Below are 22,998 nucleotides of genomic sequence, written 5' to 3'. Positions count from 1 at the left end.
AAAATATTTCCAAAAATGCCCTTGACTCAAAATAGATTAATTCCTTTAACAATAGATAATAAGACTCTACATACCTGGTCCTGGAAAGGGATCAGGCACATAGAAGATTGTTACGTGCAAGGGCAACTTACGTCATTTGAGCAGTTAAAAAGTAGATACAATAATCTTAACCACACAATCTTCTGCTACTTTCAATTAAGAGCTTTTTTCAGAGATGAATTAGAACTGGTGATGACATAACTAGAGTACAGTGAAATGGAGACTCTGATTCGAAAGGGGAGCACAAGGAAATTTACATCTGCAATGTATTCCTTACTTCAGTCGGGAACTCCCAAGTGGGAGTTGTATGAATCAAAACAAAAATGGGAATGAGGCTTGTATTAGTCTGATTTATTCAGGCCAGCATGACCAATAATTGTAAGATATAGGTTGGTGCAATACTTCTTGCCCTGCAGAAATTACATAAATTAAATTCTAATCTATCGGATATATGTTTTAGATATGGTGAAGAAATAGGAACCTTTTTACATTCACCTGATCATGCTCTAAAGTGAAACCTTTTTGGGAAAATTTAAGAATTTTATTTGACCAGATTATTGGGAAACAATTGCCACAAAGTCCAGAATTGTTTCTCTTGGGAAATATTGTGGACATAAGACCCAAAATGAGGTTGTCCAAGTACCAATTAGAATTTCTTAAGATTGCATTGGTGGTGGCCAGGAAATGTATTCCGGTTACTTGGATGTCTGACTCCCTGTTGGAAATAGCCCGATGGAATGTGAAAATACATAGTTGTGTTTCTCCTGGAGAAAATTACTTATAATCGAAGGAAGAAGTATAACATATTTTTACAGGTATGGCAGGGTTGAATATTTAGGGTTGCTTATTCTATTCCTGAGTTCTATGTCCTTGTTCTTTCCCATATTTCAGATCTAGAAAAGAAAAGGAACTAGATTTTATGAAGTGCATCCCAGATCCCGGCAGATCATTCTCTTTTCCTGCTTTTCTGTTTCTTTCTCTCCTTCCTGTTTTCTCCTTTCTTTTCTATTTCGGGGTTTTGTTTGTGGGGGAGGGGGGATGGGGCTGTTTGGAGATATGGACAACTTGCAACATTCAATTTCTCATTTCAATTGATGTATTTAGGTAATAGTTATTTCTTGATACATATTTGACCACAAAATTAAAATAAAGTTTAAAAAAAAACAAAGGGGTGGTGGGTGGGTAAATGAAGTGAGCAGCACTCAGGTACAATGACAATATTTTAAAGATACTTAGACTTGAATAGGACAAGGTTTAAAGGGATATGGGCTGCTTGAAGGGAGGTGGTTGACAGCTCAGGAAGCATGGATGATTTGGGCAGAAGGGCCTCATTTCCATGCTGTTTGTCTTCATGTTTCTATGGCCCTATTTCCAAAGTTTGGAAATGGCCGCTTGCTCATTTATTCCCTTTGGCTTTCCACAGCTATATCGCCTGGGTGTGGCTAATGCTTCAGGATGGTGGAACACAGAGGGTGATAAAAAGAAACACACATTAAGAGATTAAGAATTGGCAACATGGATGCACCTGTATTTGTCAAGTTCCACTATTCCTTGTATTTATCTTCCATCTCCACTCCACTTAGTCAATGCAAGAAAGGGGAAAGCTTAGAGAGGGAAAATCTAAATTTCACATCAAAAGGTGTTGCAAATAGAAAAAAAGACAGAGCAATAAAATAATTACACACCACTAATATAATGGAAAACAAATCAAAGAAAGTTGAAAATTATCAGTTCTTTCATTTATCATTTTCTCTAAAGCATTTTCTTTTTTGTAACTTTTCTGCATATCACATGTATTTGCCTGGATTCATTGTTTAACATTTTCCTTATAAGACCCAAATGATCTTGAGCTTCAAATGTAATCAAATTCTGCTCCATATTTATGGAATTTGAAGACTTGGAAAAAAAAATTCTTCCTTTGATTGATATTCTTACAATCCCTGTAGATATTTCTCAAAACTCATCTACTATGGTATTTGGCAAACTTTTTTTCCATTTAATCTGGAGGGATTCCAATATATTTTGCTGTCATTTATTTTCCCCATTTGATTACTACTGCATTCAAATCTTCTTTCTCCTTTTCTGTCCAATTACAATGAAAGTTCCCCAGATGTTTCCCATCTTTCGGTCACTGGTTTTCTTCATTGATTGGAATGAGGTCTTCTTTGATGGAGTTGCAATATATCATTCCAAACTAATGGGAAATTATATCACCTTTTCTCCACATTATGTTTATCCCAGATAATTATGATTAACTTTTAAAAACTTCTTATTGATCTTTAATCAATTATAAGAGCATACCTTTCCAAATTGTATAAAGTTCGTGTTTATTTGATAGACAGATTTTAATGTATTAGCCACATTCCAATGAGTTCTCCTTCTTGTTACTGATTCTGAGAGAAATTTCTCATTTCCCTGCTGAATTTATTGGCAAATATTTTGTATTTATGGTCCTAGCTTTGGATCCAAGAACCAAGAAACATCTCTTTCAACTCCATTTACATTTCTGAAGAGTTCTCCTTTTCATTTCTGAAGAAATTGGCCCAAAATGTTAAATTTTTCCTGACAGTTGGAATTTAACATCCCTGATCATATTCCTATAAATTGTTTTGCACTTTGCATCCAAAGTCCTGCACGCGTTTGACAGAAGACCTGACTTAAGTAACATTGGAAATAGGTTTCTGAGCAATAATTGCATTTTTTAATTGTTTGGTTTACCTGGTTTTGATTAATCAGTTTTCCTCTCCCCCCCCCCCCCCCCCCCTCCACCCAGAGGGCAGTGGGTATGTGGAACATGCTGCCAGAGGAGATAGTTGAAATGTTTAAGGAACATTTAGATGGTGATATGGATAGGATAGATGTAGAAGGTTATGGGCCAAATGAAGGCAAGTAGATCACTTTGGTTGGCATAGGCAATTTGGGCCGAAGGGTCTACTTCCAGCTGTATGACTCTATGACTAAGATAATTATGGGATTCTGTGGAGCTGAAATTTCAATTGTTCCGACTAATTACACCACATATCAATCATTCCTATTAAATAAATGTGCAACTTAATTGCCTAGCTCTCTAATATTGCCTTGAATTAGATTACATTTATTCCAGAGCATTCTGCTAATCTGGAATCTGCAATTTTTGATACATTACTTGTTGCTAAATGTGAAAGAAATGTGTACTGGTCTCAATATTGATCCATGATGAAAGAAATTCATCCTTTCCTTCAATTTAAATGCCCATGCTTTCTAGTTTTTAGGATAATATACTCTCCATTTAGCTCTGTGATCCTTTGATTCTCTGTTCCATATCCTGTAATGATACAACTATATATTACTTTATCAATACCCCTTCCAAATTCGCAAACATACGAAATCTATACATAAGCCTGGTCTAACTTACTGGCAATAATATTCTATTTGGCATAAGACCAAGGTGCCCTGAGTGATAGAAATAGTCACAGATCAAGGGCAGAGGGTGAGGGATTGAGAAAAGATGGGAAGCAACTTAGGGAGGATTGGACCTGTTAGGGTGGAATTGGGGACATGAAAAGCAACAGCAGAACTGAGGAAAGATGCTGAATTAGTGAGAGAGATGGGCGGACATGACTGGATGGTAGGTGAAGTGAGAAACCTAACTGCACCTTATTGCAAGATGAAGGGTATTAGACACATTGTCAAAACACCAAAGACATCTGTACTGAGGCAGAGGAATGGGCAATGGAAGCATTTAAGGAGAACACCCTGACCATAAAGAACAACGTTTAACTCCGTGGCAGTGGACCGGGTAAGTTTGGAAGGCCTCGACCCTTCTATTAAGGGATCATTCAGTGTGAGTGACTCATTTCATTTGTAGGCTTTGATTGTGAAAATGAATTTTTCATAAAAGCATAATGGAATCATACAACACAAAAGTAGACTCTTTGGTTCACCACATCGATGCCAACTGTTTTGCTCAGCTGCATAAGGACCATATCTCTTTCTACCTTGTTGACTTAATTATCTTCAAGCAAATGCCTCTTGAATGGAGCAATTGTATCTCATTTCAGTCCTCCTCTGGCAACGTGTTCCATATACAGGAAAACCCCTGGTATCCGGAATTCAAGCAACCGGCAAAAATGAGAAAAAATACATTGAAAAAAATAAATAAATAAGAATAACAGGTAAAAAATATGTAAGTTTAAAATTGTAAAAGTAAAAGTACTTCAGTTCTCTGAAGTAACATATAAATCTTTGGTGATGGGAGCAACTATTCAGCCAGCAGAGGGCCTTGCTCGTAGCAGCTGTTTGAATAAAGTTCTGTGAAACAGCAATGGCGTCGCCCAGGATGAAGAGCTGGTTCATGGCATTCCCCGTTGGGGTGACTCTCTTAATGTGTCTCCTTATCCCTGCTTAGTAAAAGTCATCCCGGTCAGAGGATTTATCTGTAAATTTGGGGGGGGGGGGGGGGTGGGTTAATTACAATGCTGTCTATAATTTTTGGGCCCCTGTGCTCTACTGTTTTAAATTTGTAATCAAAACAATTCTCATATAATTAAACTGCACATTCCAGATGTTATTGTATACATTTTGGTTTGACCATGTAGAAATTATCACAATTTTTTAAACATAGTCACCTCGTTTCTAGGCACAATAATATTTGGGTCATAGCCATGGTATGTATATTAAAGTAGCAATGTTTAGTACTTTATTGCATCTTCCTTGCATGTGATGACTGCTTGAGGTCTGTGATTCATAGACATCACTAAGTGCTGAGTATCTTCTCTGGTGATGCTCTGCCAGCCTTTACTGTAGCCATCTACAGCTCCTGCTTGTTTCGGGGACTTACCCCCATAAGTTTTCTCTTCAGCATATGGAAATCATACTCAATTGGATTTAGATTGTACAACTGACTTGGCCAGTCAAGAATTTTCCAGTTTTTTGGGTAGGTTTGGGTTCATTGTCTTGCTGTAGGATGAAGTACTGTCCAATAGGTTTGGAGGCATTTGCTCGAACTTGAGCAGATAAGATATTTCTATACACCTCAGGATTCATTTGCTACTTCATCATCAAGGAAGAGCGGTGCACCAGTACCTGTGGCAGCCATACATGCCCAGGCCATCATACCAGAATCAGCATGTTTCACAGATGAGGTGGTATGCTTTGGATCTTGGGCAGTTCCTTTATGCCTCCACACTTTTCTCTTGGCATCTTGGTCTCATCTGTCCACAAGACCATTTTCCAGAATTCAGATTTCAGTTTCAGATTTATTGTCAGAGTACACACAAAACATCAAATACAACCTTGAGATTCTTTTTCCTGCAGGAAAGGCAGAATTACTATCTATTGGTAGTGCAAAAAGACTGTACACAGCATATAAATGTAAACATATAAAGAACTGTAATCAGATAATGATTGTAAACAAACTGACTGTACAATACCGAGAGAATAAAAAGTCTGTGCATCTTTCTCCCTCAAACGTCTCCCTGATGATCTTCAATTTCTCCTCCAATGCATTTCTGATTGCATGAATACACTGCTCGCACGAATCCGTCCATCTGTGCGACATGCAGGAAATGTGCTTGCAATCGAAGAGTAGTATACATGTTTACAGGTAGTAGCATAAACACTTCAAGATCTACCACCATTTCTGTGTAGAAAGATGTATCAGATTAGATGCCAGTGCTGTTGAGTTACATGTTCTGCCACCTTTGCTCCCAGAATGCCAGCTTGCTGTGTAAAAAGACCCACTGACCAGGCATTATGCCAGCTTTGCTTGGTTCAGTGTAAATTGTTTTATTGTTGTACCAAGCCACACAGTAAAGTGAGTAGAGCAGGGGGCTAAGAACACAGCCCAGTGGTGCTCTGGTAATCATATAACCATAACCATATAACCATTTACGGAGCGGAAACAGGCCATGTTGGCCTTTTGAGTCCGCACCGGTTCACTGATTTTGTGCGCCTTCTTCAGGCATTGGTCCCGGTAGATCTTCATTCAGTAACGATGGGCGAATTCAATGCAGGTGGAATCAGATAATAGCAAAACTATGAGCAAACCGATTGGCTGTCTGTGTACCAAAAATAGTAAAACTTGACGAAACTGGATTTATTAAGAAAAGACAAACAATGGACAATATCTCTAAGTTCATTAACTTAATCCATGCAGTATAAGGAAAGAAGACTCCAACAGTGGCGGTTGCTTTTGACGCAGAGAAAGCCGTTGACAGGGTAGAATGGAATTATAAGAGGTGAACAATAGTTTCATTTACAGTATCAAGAATTTCAGTCAAAAAGCATTGCATAGAAATGATCATTTGGGAGTGGTAAGTGCTCTTCAGACAGTTAGTTAATTAAGTGAGGCATTCTCCACATGAAAAAGATGCCATAAACCCATGAGACTCCTCTATTCCCTTTCCTCTTCATCCCATTTCCTTTCAACAATCACTCGAGCATATTCTTAAAGGTTTACATGGCCTCTACTTCAACCGTGCATTGAAAGCACGCAACACAGACTCACAATCTCTCGCGTAAAATGGTTTCCTTCATTTAAATTTTGTACGCTGAGGCACACTCTGAAAGCAGTCTGCAATCAATTCTCACTGCCTTGCTTTTCATTACTGATGGAGATTGTGGAGGAGAAGTTTTTACTAATCCTCACTGATTGAGGTCTGGAGGTGAGGAAATCCATGATCCAATTACACAATGGGGTGTTGCATCCCGGGTCTTGGAGTTCGCTGATCAGTTTTGAGGGGATGATGATGTTAAATGCCAAACCATAGTCGATAAAGAGCATCTTGATGAATGCATCTTTACTGTCCAGCTGTTCCAGGCCTTTGTGTAGAGCCTGTGAGATGGCATTCGCTATAGACCTATTGCTACGATAGGCGAAGTGGAATGCATCCATGTCACCGCTCAGACAGGAGCTGATACACTTCCACATCAGCCTTTCAAAACAGTTCATCACTGTTGATGTAAGTGCTACTGGTCGATAGTCATTAAGGCAGGTTACTGCCCTCTTCTTGGGAACTGGTATGATAGACGCATGTTTGAAGCAGGTGGATACCACGACCTGCTGGAATGAGATTTTGAAGTTATCTGTGAATACAATGGTAAATTGGTCAGCACAGATTTTTAATGCTTTGCCAGGTTCTCCATCCAGGCCCAGATGCTTCACTCTCCTAAAGGCAGAATGCACATCATTCTCAGATACAGACAGGAGAGGATCAACAGGGTATCCGGGGGGTGTGGATGGGGTGGTTTTTTTGCTGCTGCTGTCACCAAATCATATGCAGGCTCTTTTAAATACTTATCGGCAAACTAATCTGGCCGTCCTGTTTCTGTGGTGAACCAGTGGTTTGCATCTTGCAGTGTAGCTTCTGTATTTCTGTTTATGAAAGTCTTCTGTGGACAGTGGTCATTGACACATTCACAGCTGTCTCCTGAAGAGTAATTATTATCTGTTGGACAGCTTTTTGGGGATTTTTCTTCACTCTGATGAGAACTCTTCTATCATTAGCTTTGGAGATCTTCCTTGGCCTTCTGTTCCTTTGCAAATACTGAGCTCTTCAGTACATATTCTTTTTGATGATGTTCTAAACAGTTCATTTTGGTAATCTTAAAGTTACCAAAATCTGGAATTAATTACATGTGACTTGTTTGATTACGAATTTAAAACTGTGGAGCACAGAGACAAATAAAAGAAAAAGTGTCTTTGTCCCAAACATTATGGAGGGCTCTGTATCTGTAATGTTATTGTTCGTCTTTTGGGCAGCTCTGTGGAGAGAAAGCTGCAGATGTAGCAATAGTTACTTTTTTTTCCAATGAATGTGACTGAAAATAAAGTAAAATACCTTAATGTTTATATATTCATACAAGTGAGGTTTGTCAGTATAAGTTTAGTATAGTATTTTTGTCTTTTAAACTGTTTATCCTTTTTTTTTACAAGGCAAGTAATCCACTTCAGCTAAAGGCATAATTTCACTTTTTTTCCCAGTTAACTTTATATCCCAAAAGCATGCCATGCTGTTCCAATCATTTATGCAAAGTCTCCAAAGATTGCAAAGGATGTGTTAAATCCGCAAACAAATTAATCTTATATTCCTCAGAATTCACCTTAATACCTTTAACAGGACTATCCTGCCTAATCATCTGGGCCAAAGGTTCAATGACCAAAGCAAACAAAGCTGGTGACAAAGGACAGCCCTGTCTGGTCGATCTAGATAACACAAAAGGTAAAGATACCTGTCCATTTGTCACCACTCTGGCAGTGGGACTTTTATAAAGCCTTAATCCAACCAATAAAAAGAGGCCCAAAATTAAACTTTTCCAAAACTTTAAACAAAAAACTCCATTCCACCCTATCAAAGGCCTTTTCTGCATCAAGAGAAATTACCATTGGATGGTAAGATTGCTCCCGAGAAATATTAATTAATGAAATCAACTTTACAAAAATTGTCTGCTGAATAACGATTGTTAATAAAACCCACCTGATCTACATGAATCAAGTCAGGTAAATATTTAGCCAATCTATTAGCCAGAACCTTGGCTACAATTTTATTATCCACATTTAGCAGAGATAGGTTTATAAGATACCACTGTCAAGAGGTCCCTATCCTTCTTAAGGATAACAGTAACAATTGCTTTGGAAAAAGAATCCGGGAAGGACCCAGTCTTTTCTGGTTGATCTAAAACCTCCATCAATAAGGGAATTAATAAATCTTGAAATTCCTTATAAAAATCAGAAGTAAACCCATCATCCCCTGGAGACTTGCCACTCGCCATAGACCAAAATGTTTCAATCAATTTTTTAGCAGTAAAAGAGGCAACCAGTTCCTTAATATCCTTATCCTTCAAAGAGGGTAAAGTTTCAATTTTAACCTCATCTTGCAATACAATTTCTCATAAAACATATGAAATTCAATCATTAATCTTGAGGTTTATACATAATCATCGAATGATGCCTAATAGCATTTATTGTTCTAGAAGCCTGTTCCATTTTTAACTGCCATGCTAACACTTTATGAGCTCTCTCACCCAATTCATAATGCCGCTGCTTAGTTCTCTGTAATAGTTTCTCAAACTTGTATGTTTGTAATGAACTATACTGTAATTTCAAATTAACTAAACATATTTTCTTATCTTCCATAGTAAATAATTCATAATTCATTGTAAATCTTTTTCCAAAATCTCTAACTCCTTTTCCAATTTGTTAAGTTCAGACATTTGTCGTTTCTTAACTTTAACAGTATAACTAATAATTTTTCCTCATAAATAAGCTTTCAAAGCATCCCACAAAACAAATTTACTATCCTATATTTGTTTTCAAAAAAATTTGGATTTGGTATTTTATTAATTTACAAAATTCAGGATCCTTCAACAAAAAAGAATTAAATCACCAACAATAAACATTTTCTACTCTCTCCGAAACAGTACAGGTAATTAATAGCAAAGAGTTATCAGACAAAATCCTAGACTTATATTTGGCCTTAAAAACTTGATGTAATTGTGCTGATACTAAAAACAAAACTATTCTAGAATAAGAATCATGGGAAAATGAATAAAATGAAAAATCTTTTTCCTTAGGATTTAATTTCCTCCATATATCTATTAAATTCATGTCTTTCATTAACATCATTAGCTACTTAGCCATTTTAGTTCTAATTACCGATTTGGGAGATTTGTCCAATAATGGATTTAAACAATTAAAATCACCTCCTACCATAATTTTATCATGAGCTTAACTTAAATTAAAGAAAGAGTCCACCATAAATTGTTTATCATCAATATTCATGGCATAAACATTCATTAAAGTCCTACATTCAGAGAAAATTGTAAAATTAACCATCAAAAGCCTACCAGCCTCTTCAAAAACTGACTCCAATTTAAAAGGTAACTTCTTTTTAATCAAAGTAGATTTAGAATTAAAAGATGATATAACCTGTCCAACCCAATCTCTTTTTAATTTTTGATGTTCTTTATCAGTCAAATGGGTCTCATGCAAAAAGGTCACATCAACCTTCTTTTTCCTCTTAATTGGGTTATTCAGCCTGTTAACATTAAAAGTAGCAAAATTTAAATTAGCCATAAAGTATCTTTATAACCATCGCACCATAAATGGTGAAGCACCTCCCCATGGCATCGATATGAAAAAGAACTAAAGATCTCCTCCAAGAAAAATGAAAAAAGAATCCCCATAAGAAAAACCCAACAAAAAAAACTCAATAGTATTACCTCCCTCAATTATGTGGGAGTGACAAATGCCACAAGGTGGCCAATGACTTCAAAAAGGTCAGCAGTTAAGCCCCCCCCTCCCCACCCCCAAACAGAATAATCAAAATTAACACAAAAAATCATGTCAAGTATGAAACACCTCTTCCAAATCTCGGTTAACTTGATCATCATCAATGCCAATATCAATCAACTGCTGAGATTCTATCTCTCGTTTACCATTCTTCCCTTTATGAATAACAATAAAGCTGCTGAGAAAACTTGTCTTAATTTTGACCCCGCTTATTCTTCTTTTTTCTTTCTTTGGCTTGGCTTCGCGGACGAAGATTTATGGAGGGGTATGTCCATGTCTGCTGCAGGCTCGTTGGTGACTGACAAGTCCGATGTGGGACAGGCAGACACGGTTGCAGCGGTTGCAGGGGAAAATTGGTGGGTTGGGGTTGGGTGTTGGGTTTTTCCTCCTTTGTCTTTTGTCAGTGAGGGGGGTTCTGCGGTCTTCTTCAAAGGAGGTTGCTGCCCGCCGAACTGAGAGGCACCAAGATGCACGGTTTGAGGCGAGATCAGCCCACTGGGGCAGGCACCAAGAGATTTCTTTAGGCACTCTTTGTACCTCTTCTTTGGTGCACCTCTGTCATGGTGGCCAGTGGAGAGCTCGCCATATAACACGATCTTGGGAAGGCGATGGTCCTCCATTCTGGAGACGTGACCTACCCAGCGCAGTTGGATCTTCAGCAGCGTGGATTCGATGCTGTCGGCCTCTGCCATCTCGAATACTTCGATGTGGAGATGAAGTCGCTCCAATGAATGTTGAGGATGGAGCGGAGACAACGCTAGTGGAAGCGTTCTAGGAGCCGTAGGTGATGCCGGTAGAGGACCCATGATTCGGATCCGAACAGGAGTGTGGGTATGACAATGGCTCTGTATACGCTAATCTTTGTGAGGTTTTTCAGTTGGTTGTTTTTCCAGACTCTTTTGTGTAGTCTTCCAAAGGCGCTATTTGCCTTGGCGAGTCTGTGGTCTATCTCGTTGTCGATCCTTGCATCCGATGAAATGGTGCAGCCGAGATAGGTAAACTGGTTGACCGTTTATTAAAAACAAGAGCTTCAGCTTCATCAGAAAAAAATTGAGACTGATAGTCTCCATAAAAACTTTAAGTGCAGCAGTGTAATGAAAGGCAAATTTATAGCCCTTCTTCCATAGGACAGCTTTAATTGAATTCAATTCTTTACGACGTTTAATCATAGCTTGACTCAAATCAGCATTAAAAAAATGCTGATTCTTGTTATTTTAACAAGCAATGGACCCTGATTATTTCTCGCATTCTGTACCGCAAATCTCAAAATCAATTCACTGTCCTGATAGCGCAAACAACAGATCAAAATAGAACGTGGCGCTTGACCAGGAAATGGCTTCCTTCGTATTGCTTGGTGAGCCATGTCCAACTCCAGACCTTTTGGAAAATGCATTATTCCCAAAACTTTGGGAATCCATTGTAAGAGTAAGTCTCAAGCAACTGGAAAATACATTTATTCGGCATCCATCAATCCCCATAGTTGGCGATTACCAGGGGTTTTACAGTATCAACACAAGTGAGATGAAACTACATGTTGCCACTATTTAATATCATTATGCATTCATGCAACCTCTGTATGTTATCAAGTCACATGCATAGTGGATCTGGAGTAAACATATGGACGAAGGAAATAATCATACTGAACATTTGAAGTTTAGACTAAATTCTTTGCATTATCCAGTCAAATAGTGCACCGCTTGAAAGAATTTCTAGCTTAATATCAAGCCCAAAATTTCAAAAAAAGTTGATTTATTTTCACTATCACAATTTTAACGTTTTTCATTTTTAATTGGAGGATATCATCCTTGGATGGGAATTGCTTCGGGATGCAAAATTTCCACAGGGACTGTGATGTCGTACTGCAATATGAAAAAAATATACAGAGAGTGCAAAATCCATTTTTAATTGACTTTCCAAGGACATTTCTCAGTATTATATAGCAATACTTGTCCAGGCATAGCAAAGGTGATCCTACTCGACCTGGAGTTTTAGAAACTCTACAACTAATCTTACAAAATGAAGAATGCAGGACAATAGTATTACTGCCAGGAATTTATTTTGCTATCAGGACATTGAATAATGTTGCATCCTTCCATAAATGTCTAGCTCATGGTGAAATGTTCACCAGTGTTCAGGTATAATGGGATAAGAGGAATCAAAATGCCCATATGAAGAGCAAATGCCCACATATGAAGAGCATGGAGAGCATTGCCTGTCCTATAAAACCCAAATAGCATTGCCAACTGGTGGGATTTAATATCTATTCTGAGTCACATTTAAAAATGAGCTTGCATGTTGGTGTATGGGTCCATTAGGAACAGCTGTAGTTGTGGGACATTGTCCAAGTGATCACTTTTCTTCACAAATTGTAGATAATCTAGATAATGCGCATCAGTAGGATTTTTCAGTTCTTAACCTAACCTTACCTGAGGTCCAAGGATGAGGATTCCAAAAGTATTTTCAATGTAATAGCCAGAATTATAGTTTTTCATTTCTTGGCATAGAGCATAAGAGCCCAGTGTAGCACTCTTAGTGTTGCCCTAACTTAGATCTGCTCATTTAGCACAGATCATATTCTAGTTCGTAATAGTAAATGGAACTAGAACCATGAAACTCAGTTTGAATTCCTCCTATTTAAATATTATTTATTAATTTGTATATACTATTGTCAAAGAGCCAATTTCATTGAGAGTATCAACTGTTTAACTTTGCTTGTGGTAAGGTGTCAAGTTGAATCCCTCTCTGCTAAACGCATGACAGAGTGCATATATGGTAATATTCAGATTGAATGATTAATTTTTCTGGCTCAATCACAACAAAATGTCAAGTAGCAATTTGTAGTTGGTTACGAGAAAGTAAAATATCTGCTGAAAATATCTCCACATAATTCATGCAAGTGTAAATGTTTCTATATGCTGAGAGCAGTATTACATTCTTAGTAGGAAAACAGAAATCGAAAGCAGTCTGAATAAATAAGGGAGAGAAAGAGAATTAATCACTTTGAAAACATGTTATTTGTGTGGTTCTCAGAATACTCCTCGTTGTCCACAGACAAGAAATTATTTTTGAAGTAGCTCTCTCTGATGTAGGTAAACACTCCAGTCAATTTGTACACTGCAACCGTACCACAATTGACATGAATTATCAATTAACATTAACATTATATTATTCAGATATGAGTATTTCCCTTTGTGCCCTTTCCTCTGCTTCTGGCCAACTGTTCCATGGCCAAGATCTTTAAATGTCTGAAACCACTTCACCAGAGTTTCCAGTTGAAGTGTTGGTTTCAATGGGGCTGTTTTAACGTGACGCATGTGTTGAATTGACGTGTGGATGGGAGGTTTGTTTTTCGAGAAAATATAATCACATCTGAAAGTTGGCTATAACCTGCCAACCTCACATTTAAACCAGGCACACTTGACTGTAAACCCATTGGGAGAGCTGTGTTAGCAACCTAAGTATTGTTGGAATGAAACATGTTTTTAATGTGTTTTCAGATTTAACCAGGCATTCATGGTCTTCCTGAAACCTGCTCATGAAACCAGTGAAGACACAAAGCAAGAACATGAGGCTCATTAAAAATTTGGCAACTAGTAAAGTGATTACTTAGCAGCCCTTGTCTGGGGAAACATCTGCACTGTCATGTCATTTGTCACATTTGTACTTTTTTTTTAATGCATCCTTTCCTATTTTTTAAATTCAAGACCTAAACATCTTAAGCCCACTTTGCAATAAATCTGCCATCCAAGTTCCAATCTGATAAACGTGATTCTGAATTAGTTCATAATTAAAGCAGTTCTTGGTTCACCTTGGTCTGAAGTAAAGAGCAAATAATGTGTGAGTGGATTGAAAACTTTACAAAAATTATCGTATTCCATTTGCTTTTGAAATTTGGTTAACTTGGCTTACTGCTGTTTAACCCATTGTTCGTGGGAAGACCCACATCCCACCATCTCCAGTGGCCAGTTCTGACAAAGTACTCCTGAGTTCCAGTGCTTATTTCTCTGTAGTTCTGCTAGGTAAAGCAAGTGAAAGGAGACCTTCCATCTCTGCCTTTTTCCCCAGTTTTCTCAATGCTCTGTTCCTGCAGTCAGTTGAAGGATGCAATATATTTGGTGATGTTAACTCTGAAGTGTGTAAGAATAAGAGCTGCTTCACAGCACCAGTGATGGATGTGTGTGTGTGTGTGTGTGTGTGTGTGTGTGTGTGTGTGTGTGTGTGTGTGTGTGTGTGTGTGTGTGTGTGTGTGTGTGTGTGTGTGTGTGTGTGTGTGTGTGTGTGTGTGTGTGTGTGTGTGTGAAGTTTGCATGTTCTCCTTGTGACTGCATGGATTTTCACCAGATGCTCTGGTTTCTTTCCATGTCATAAAGAATTGGAGGTGGTAAGTTCATTGACCACCATTCATTGCCCTGAGTGTACAGGCGGTGAATGACAGAATATGGCCATCAAAGACCCATCCAGACTAAACTTATTTCCCCTCTTGGTCCCGATCACCTTCACCCAGTCTCCAATTCTGCTGCCATCACTTGCATTTACTTGGGACAATTTGCAATAGCCAATTATCCTTTCAACTCACATACCTTGAGGAGAGAGAGGAAAATGGAACACCTGGAGGAACCCAATGGAAGGAGCAGATACAAACCCCAAAGACAGAATATTAGGTCAGGTTCAAATTCAGCTCTCTGGACCTTTAAAAAAGCAGCATTCTAGTCTTTTTATTACTGAAACATGTTTTTTTTAATGGCTGTTTTGATTTCGAGATCCTCTTCCCACTATTTTCACTTCAAGATCGGGCCTGAGTTAAAGCTGCAGTCTGTTCCCATCAAAAGAAGTAACCAGCCTACAACAAGGCAGTGCATTGGCCAAGAAACAAATTTAAACAGAAGCTAATGGTTCAGAATCAGAATCAAAATTTATTGATGTAAACAAGTCATAAAATTCGGTGTTTTGTGGCAGCATCACGGTGCAAGCATTCATATTACAACCGTCTTACAACAATATTAAAAAAATAAGTGCATGAAATGTAAAGCAGTGTCTAGTTCATATTTCCCAATGGTTGCAGAGTGAGGGGGGCATGGCCTGGGTGGTGAGAGTCTTTGAGACTCTTTTAAGACACTGCCTCATGTCGATATCCTCAGTAGAGTGGAGTCTGGTGCCTGTGATGTCGCTGGCTGAGTTAACAACCTTCTGGAGTTTACTCTTGTCCTGAGAGTTGGTGCCTCTGTACCAGGCAGTGATGCACCCAGCCAGAATGCTCTCCACAGTACACCTGTTGAAGTTTACAAAAGTCTTCAGTGACATACCAAATCTCCTCAGACACCTCACAAAGTATAGTCATTAGCGAGCCTTCTTTGTGACTGCATGAATGTGGAGGCTCCAGGACAGATCCTCGGAGATGATACCCAGAAATTTTAAGTTCTTGACCATCTCCACTACTGAGCCCTCGTTGAGGGCTGGGTCGTGTTCCCCTGACTTCCTCCTGAAGTCCACAATCATTTCTTTGCTGATGTTGAGCACGAGGTTCTTGTCATTACACCATTCAACGAGCTGATCTATCTCCCTCCTGTACACTTACTCATTGCCGTTTGTGATTCTGCCAACAACTGTAGATAGCATTGGAATGAATGGCAGGCTGCTAGGTATAGGACTCCATTGATTTCAATTATCCACCAGCCTGTTGGTCAATAAGACTTACAATTCCTCTATCTGATTATCTGGGAAACATTGATTATCAGAGTTCAGAATTTTACTCCTCTTTAGAACTGCAGCAAAGGGGTTGCCATCTGCTGGTATTGGAAAGAATTACACCTATTCTAAAAGTATAGTACAAAAGCTGAATCAATAAATAATGATCACAACCTGTTGCTTTTTTGCAACAGAGGATATAGAAAGAAATAGAGACGCCAACCAACTTTTGTTGATAACCTTCCAATGTGACATTCCTCTTCATTCTCCATAAAATGTCTCATTGGGATCTAATGGAAAAATTTTCCACTGAAAAGGTCAGAGGAAATGTAAATGCTCAGACTTAGGGGAAACTTTGAGTCCCGAGCAGCCAAGTTCTAAAGGTAATGTGGCTGGAAGACAAATGTGCTGGAGGGAGGCGATGGCTCAGGCAGCATCCATGGAAACCAATAGATACTCAATGTTTTGGGTTGAAACTCTTAATCAGAAATCAGACTGTTACAAGTTCAAACCAGCAACCACAAAGAAGGCATATCACACAGGGGTAAACTTCGATCTCAACTGAAGCAAAGATCATAAACAAAATTCAGTTTGTTTGGTAAACTGAACCCGAAAGATCTTTGAGAGAGAGAGAGAGAGAGAGAGAGAGCACAAAATTCAAAGTTGTCTTGTGTTGCTTGCAGAGAGAGGAACATCTGGCTTGGTCCAGATCCTTCTGGCTGCCTCCAGAATGTTCATCCTTTTTGAAATCCCAACATTCTAAACTGTCCCCCAGACCATGATTCATGCTCTGGGCCTTCTTCCACTCCACAGCATCACCCAGTGGTGGTTTATCATCCAAGTCCAGAAATTTTTAGATCATTTTCTGCACATGCTCAGTCTGTCTCCCACTCTCTCAGCAGTCCACCCTCACCTTCACCTAAGGCAAACTGTCGCTTTTTAACATAAAACCACACAACACATAGGCCAATATGCAACACAGAACTCTGTAACAAGACTATTAAAGGCTTGAGCTTTTTTACCCTCTCTGGTGAGCTCTGAACATTTCTAGTAGTGTTGAACCCAGAAGCCAAAAACTGTGTCAGATTCTCCAGGCTTTCTTGCGCTGGGCCTGTCCTTTATGTCCTGCTATTATTTCATTCTCTTTTCAAATAAATGCATCCATTATATTCCTCTTTGGTTCTATTTGTTAGAATTATTGTACTGGTTGCTTGGTCATTAGAATTTATTTTAAATCAAAAGAAAGAGCCAAAAAAAGCATAATAGCGTTGATAAATCTGATCAGCTGAGGTTCATTCTATTAAACCTCCAGAATTACCGTATTACCATGAAAAAAACCATAACCTGGCTTCATTACTTCCTCACAATGAATAAAATGGGCACATAGTGAATCTTGGACATAAAATGTAAAGTCGTACAGAAACTTTGTTTGGATCAGCAGAGGCGCTCAAACTCTGCAAACCATGACCTCAGCAACACCCACCCATGTTTTGCCAAGATCTATGCTGTCCATGATTTTTCCTGTCATAGAACATAAACCATTGCAGCACAGTTTGGGCTCTTAGGCTCAAAATGTTGTGCTGACTTATATATACTTATCCCCCAAAAATCTAAACCCACCCTACCTCATAAACCTCTATTTTTCTTTCAAACATGTCCCTGTCTAAGAATCTAATAAATACTTCTATTGTTTCAGCCCCTGTCAAAGCATTCCAGACACTCACAACTCTGCAAAACACTTATCCCTGATGTCTCCCCTGAACTTTCCCCCCTTCATTTCGTACATATGTTCTCTGGTGTTTGCTACCCACCCTGGGAAAAAGGTCTACCTTATCTATGCCTCTCATAATCTTGTAGACTTCTGTTATATCACCTCTCATCCAAAGGATGTCAGAACTGTGGCCAGAGGCATGTAATGCAGTCTTCTCAGTTCTGCATGTCATATGAGAGAAGAAATCAGAGGATACCTGGCTCATTGGAAGTAAACAACAACTTCCCACCCAATGGGGTTCCTGCAAGATTTAAGTAGCTCAACCTTAATTCACCCATATAACCATATAACCACTTACAGCACAGAACAGGCCAGTTCAGCCCTACTAGTCCATGCCGTAGCAAATCCCCACCCTCCTAGTCCCACTGACCAGCACCCGGTCCATACCCCTCTAGTCCCCTCCTATCCATGTAACGATCCAGTCTTTCCTTAAATGTAACCAATGATCCCGCCTCGAACACGTCTGCCGGAAGCACATCCCACATCCCCACCACCCTCTGCGTAAAGAAATTTCCCCTCATGTTCCCCTTATAATTTTCCCCCTTCAATCTTAAACCATGCCCTCTAGTTTGAATCTCCCCCTTTCTTAATTGAAAAAGCCTATCCACATTGACTCTGTCTGTCCCTTTTAAAATTTTAAACACCTCTATCAAGTCCCCTCTCAATCTTCTACGCTCCAGAGAAAAAAGCCCCAGTCTGCACAACCTTTCCCTGGAACTCAGACCCTGAAATCCTGTCAACATTCTCGTGAACCTTCTCTGCACTCTCTCTATTTTGTTTATATCTTTCCTATAATTTGGTGATCAAAACTGTACACAGTACTCCAAATTTGGCCTCACCAATGCCTTGTACAATTTCATCATAACCTCCCTACTCTTGAATGCAATACTCCGATTTATGAAGGCCAACATTCCAAATGCCTTCTTCACCACACCATCTACCTGAGTATCAGCCTTGAGGGTACTATTTACCATAACTCCTAAATCCCTTTGTTGCTCTGCACTCCTCAATTGTCTACCATTCAATGTATATGACCTATTTAAATTTGCCTTTCCAAAATGCAGCACCTCACATTTATCTGTATTAAATTCCATCAGCCATTTCTCAGCCCACACCTCCAGCCTTCCTAAATCACCTTTTAATCTACGGTAATCTACCTCACTGTCCACAACACCACCAATCTTTGTGTCATCCGCAACTTGCTTATCCAATTTTCTACCCCTACATCCAGATCGTTAATATATATAACAAATAATAATGGACCCAGGACCGAACCCTTGTTTGTGATTACATATTCTGTTTGACGGCTGAACATCATGTAAATAATAGTTTCTTTTTATTGCCATTCTGTCATGCTTAGACTATATACGGTCTTAAAAAGAGAAAATACACAGTGTTTTTCATCTAATAACACTGTGTAAGAATAACAGTGCCGCTACAATCTCCATCAGGAGTAGGAAGCAGCTTGAAAGCAGATTAACTGTTGTCAGCCAGTGAAGATAAGAGGGCAGTGGAGAGCTCTTCGTTCCCATTCTCAAGTGAAATTCTAATTAGAATTACAATTATTTTCTTTCTCTTTTCAAATAAATACATCCAATATATCCTCTGTGGTTCTCTCTGTTAGAATTAATGTACTGATCGCTTGACCATCAGAATTTTTTTTTAATCAAAATCAAAAGAAATGGCAAGAAAAACACAGGAGCCTTGATAAATCTCATCAGTAGCGACACAGTAAGGTGAAGCGAGGTGAAAATTCACAATTATCACGTTCTAATCCAGTTTCACCATGAATGAAGCCTCATGCTAAACCCTAAATAAACATTTGGCTCAAACCTTTTTCAGGCAAATGTGTATCTTTACAAAACCAAAGGTGCATATTGCTGTTTGTTTCTGTAAACAGGCACTGCACAATCTTTGGCATTATTTGGCTACTCCCTTGGTTATCATTAACATCACCATAAAATCATGCACCAAAGAAATGGGCCCTTCAGCTAACTATGCCTACGCTAACCCTGTTGTCCATCTACACTCATCCCATTTGCCCGCATTGGGTTAGTTAGTGCCTGACACAGTTAGCACAGTGGTTAGTGCAACGCTGTGAAGCACCAGTGATCTGGTTTCAAATCTTGCACTTTATTTAAGGAGTTAGCATGTTTTCCTCATATCTGCATGGGTTTCTTCCCAGTGCGCCAGTTTCCTCCCACCCTTCAAAATATACAGGCTAATGGGCTGTAATTGGGTAGCACGGGCTTGTGGGCTGGAAGGGCCTGCTACTGTACTGTATGTCTAAATTTAGAAGTTATTCAAGTGTTCATCTTAATGCCTCTTAAATTTTGCAATTGTATTTGACCCCACCTCTTCACCTAGCAATACATTCTACTCTCTGTCATAATTTTATATCCCTCTATCAGGTCATCTCTCTGCCTCCTTCACTCCAGGAAAAACAAACCCATTCTATTCAATCTATTCTCATAACTAAAGCCTTCCAATCCAGGAAACATCCAGCTGAATCTTCTTGGGTTTGCTTGGGGTATCAATAGATGGACTGCATTCAATACAAAGCCGGTTTGCATTGCTAGTCTAAACAGCATAGTTTAGGTTAAAGACATAGACCATAAATAGGATACATCAGAAATAGGAGCCGTGGTAGGCCATCTGGCCTGTCAAATCTACTCTGCCACTCAATAAGACCATGGTAGATCAAGCCATGGACTCAGCTCATTCCCCATGTCCAACTAAAACCTCAATTATTCAAAAACCTACCTGTATTCCCTTTAATGGGCACCTTCTATCACCTCCAAGATCCAAAAAATGATCAAATCATCATCAATCCTAAGGAACCACTTTTGACCACCTGACCATTGCACTATACCCTTGCGTTCAATGGGTTCAAAGAGAATCAAGGGTGGACTCATGTCATCAATAAACAGTGGTCTTTATTTACACACAGAGGAATCTACAAAAGGGCACTTACTCACAGACTAGCCTGGAATAACATACAAATAACAACAGATCCAGGTGAAAATAAATCGCTGCTAAACATTCTCAACTCCCGATTGGGAATGCAAAGGTTAAACACACAATGCCCATCCACCCACAAGCACAGCACATTAATGAATAATAAATTAATTACAACTAACAAATGTATCAAATTAACTTGGTTTCCAGCATTGGCCACGGTTTGGGATCTTGGGTGGGCCCATCGCATTCGGCTCTCTGACTTCAAAGATGGTCTCAAGGCAGCAGCAAAAGAGAGAAAGCAAGACTCCATGTGCTATGCTTTTTTAATGCAGGGCCTAACCATGTGACCTGTGAGGACTAAATCGTGCATCAGCCTCACTTGTGGGCAGACCTCACCTCTGATTTGTAAGTGAGGTGATTTCTGAGTAGGTTCCAGTTGGAGAAACCACATGATCCTCCTCAATCCACACTCCCACCAGGTTCCAGACGGAGAGGCCACATGACCCTCCACAATCCACACTGCACCTTGTTAATTCATGTGCATGGATGATACATGGAGATTAACATTGGTGTCAGTGAGAGCAGAGTTTAATTTTCTTGGGACCAGCAGTTGTTTTCTTGAACTGCTCTTTGCCTCTTCTCTAGTTACAGAGTACCACCCTCCTCTAACTGCTTCAAGCTACATTTTAGTTGGAGAGTATTATACTTCACTGACACAAACATATTAATTTTACCAAACTAAAGAAAAAGGATTACCACGAGTCTAAATAATTACTCATTCAAGGATAGGTGATTTCAATTATATTATTTCTCTCTGAGAAACCAACATGACACACAACCTATCTCGCTTACAGAAGGTTTAGCATATTATGAATTGATTAGAGATCTTTTCTTGCAATAGTAACAAAGGCTCGTTGCAGGAGAAAATGTTCATCCAGGTTGCAGTTATTCTGCAACTTCATTGGCATCCTTTGAAGTCACTGAGGTCTAGATAATGATGGACTTTGGATGAATATAAACAAAATAGAGAGAGTGCAGAGAAGGTTCACGAGAATGTTGACAGGATTTCAGGGTCTGAGTTACAGGGAAAGGTTGTGCAGACTGGGGCTTTTTTCTCTGGAGCGTAGAAGATTGAGAGGGGACTTGATAGAGGTGTTTAAGATTTTAAAAGGGACAGACAGAGTCAATGTGGATAGGCTTTTTCAATTAAGAAAGGGGGAGATTCAAACTAGAGGGCATGATTTAAGATTGAAGGGGGAAAATTATAAGGGGAACATGAGGGGAAATTTCTTTACGCAGAGGGTGGTGGAGATGTGGAATGAGCTTCCGGCAAACGTGGTCGAGGCGGGATCATTGGTTACATTTAAGGAAAGACTGGATCGTTACATGGATAAGAGGGGACTAGAGGGGTATGGACCGGGTGCTGGTCAGTGGGACTAGGAGGGTGGGGATTTGCTATGGCATGGACTAGTAGGGCCAAACTGGCCTGTTCTGTGCTGTAAGTGGTTATATGGTTATATGGTTATATATGGAATAAAGCTTGGAATTTTGCTGTGGTAGTAAATGTAACCAAAGCTAAAGAAAGATCAGGTGACAAGAAACCCAACAACTTAAGGTACTTTGCATTTGGACTAATAGTATAAGAATTTGGCCAAGTTAAATTGTTTAATGTTATCATTTTAGCATTTGCAGTAAAAGGCATTGGGCATTTTTATTCACAATTTTATCAAAAGGCAAACACTGCAATGAACAGAGCCATTGTTCCTTAAAACATAAAATTGTTTAATGAAAGAATAACCAATAGGCACGTATAAAATAGTATCACATATTAGGATCATGGCGACCCAATAAAGAGTATGGTTAAGAATGCTTCTTGATTTGTGAGACCATCTCCATAAAGCCCCACCTCATTTGGTTAATTTCCCCCCCCCATCCTTTCATTCTTTCCACCCCTCCTTCCAGAGGTCTTCACTTCATCAGTCTCTCCAGCTCTCACACCTTCCAGCCTATCACCTCTGGGCCCCCTCCTCTGCTTTTTTCCCCCTTCATGTTACCCCTTTCCTACTAGTCCTGATAAAGAAAGGTCAAGCCCCAAAGGTTGACAGACTATTTCTACTCATGGATGCTGTCTGACCTGCTGAGTTTGTCCAGCATTCTTTATCATATTCATTTGCTATGTGATTCATTCCCTTAATTAAGTGATGTTAAGTGCAATAGAACACCATGAAATTTATCATGTTTATTTACATTCAAAAACATTTTAAAAGATTTA

At 39.1% G+C, this 22,998-nt stretch overlaps 2 long non-coding RNA genes across 9 annotated transcripts in view; one reads left to right on the top strand and one right to left on the bottom strand.

Moving 5' to 3' along the window:
- The window catches only part of LOC138740340 (uncharacterized), a 317,539-nt gene that overhangs the window by 123,180 nt on the left and 171,361 nt on the right, over positions 1–22,998 (bottom strand). The gene's annotated exons all lie outside the window — the stretch shown is intronic.
- LOC138740342 (uncharacterized) overlaps positions 1–22,998 on the top strand; it is a 28,606-nt gene that overhangs the window by 5,051 nt on the left and 557 nt on the right. The gene's annotated exons all lie outside the window — the stretch shown is intronic.

This window comes from Narcine bancroftii, chromosome 8 (genome assembly GCF_036971445.1).
Source record: "Narcine bancroftii isolate sNarBan1 chromosome 8, sNarBan1.hap1, whole genome shotgun sequence".
NCBI lineage: Eukaryota > Metazoa > Chordata > Chondrichthyes > Torpediniformes > Narcinidae > Narcine > Narcine bancroftii.
Note: the sequence above shows the minus strand (reverse complement) of the source record. Positions and strands in the feature narration are given on the sequence as shown.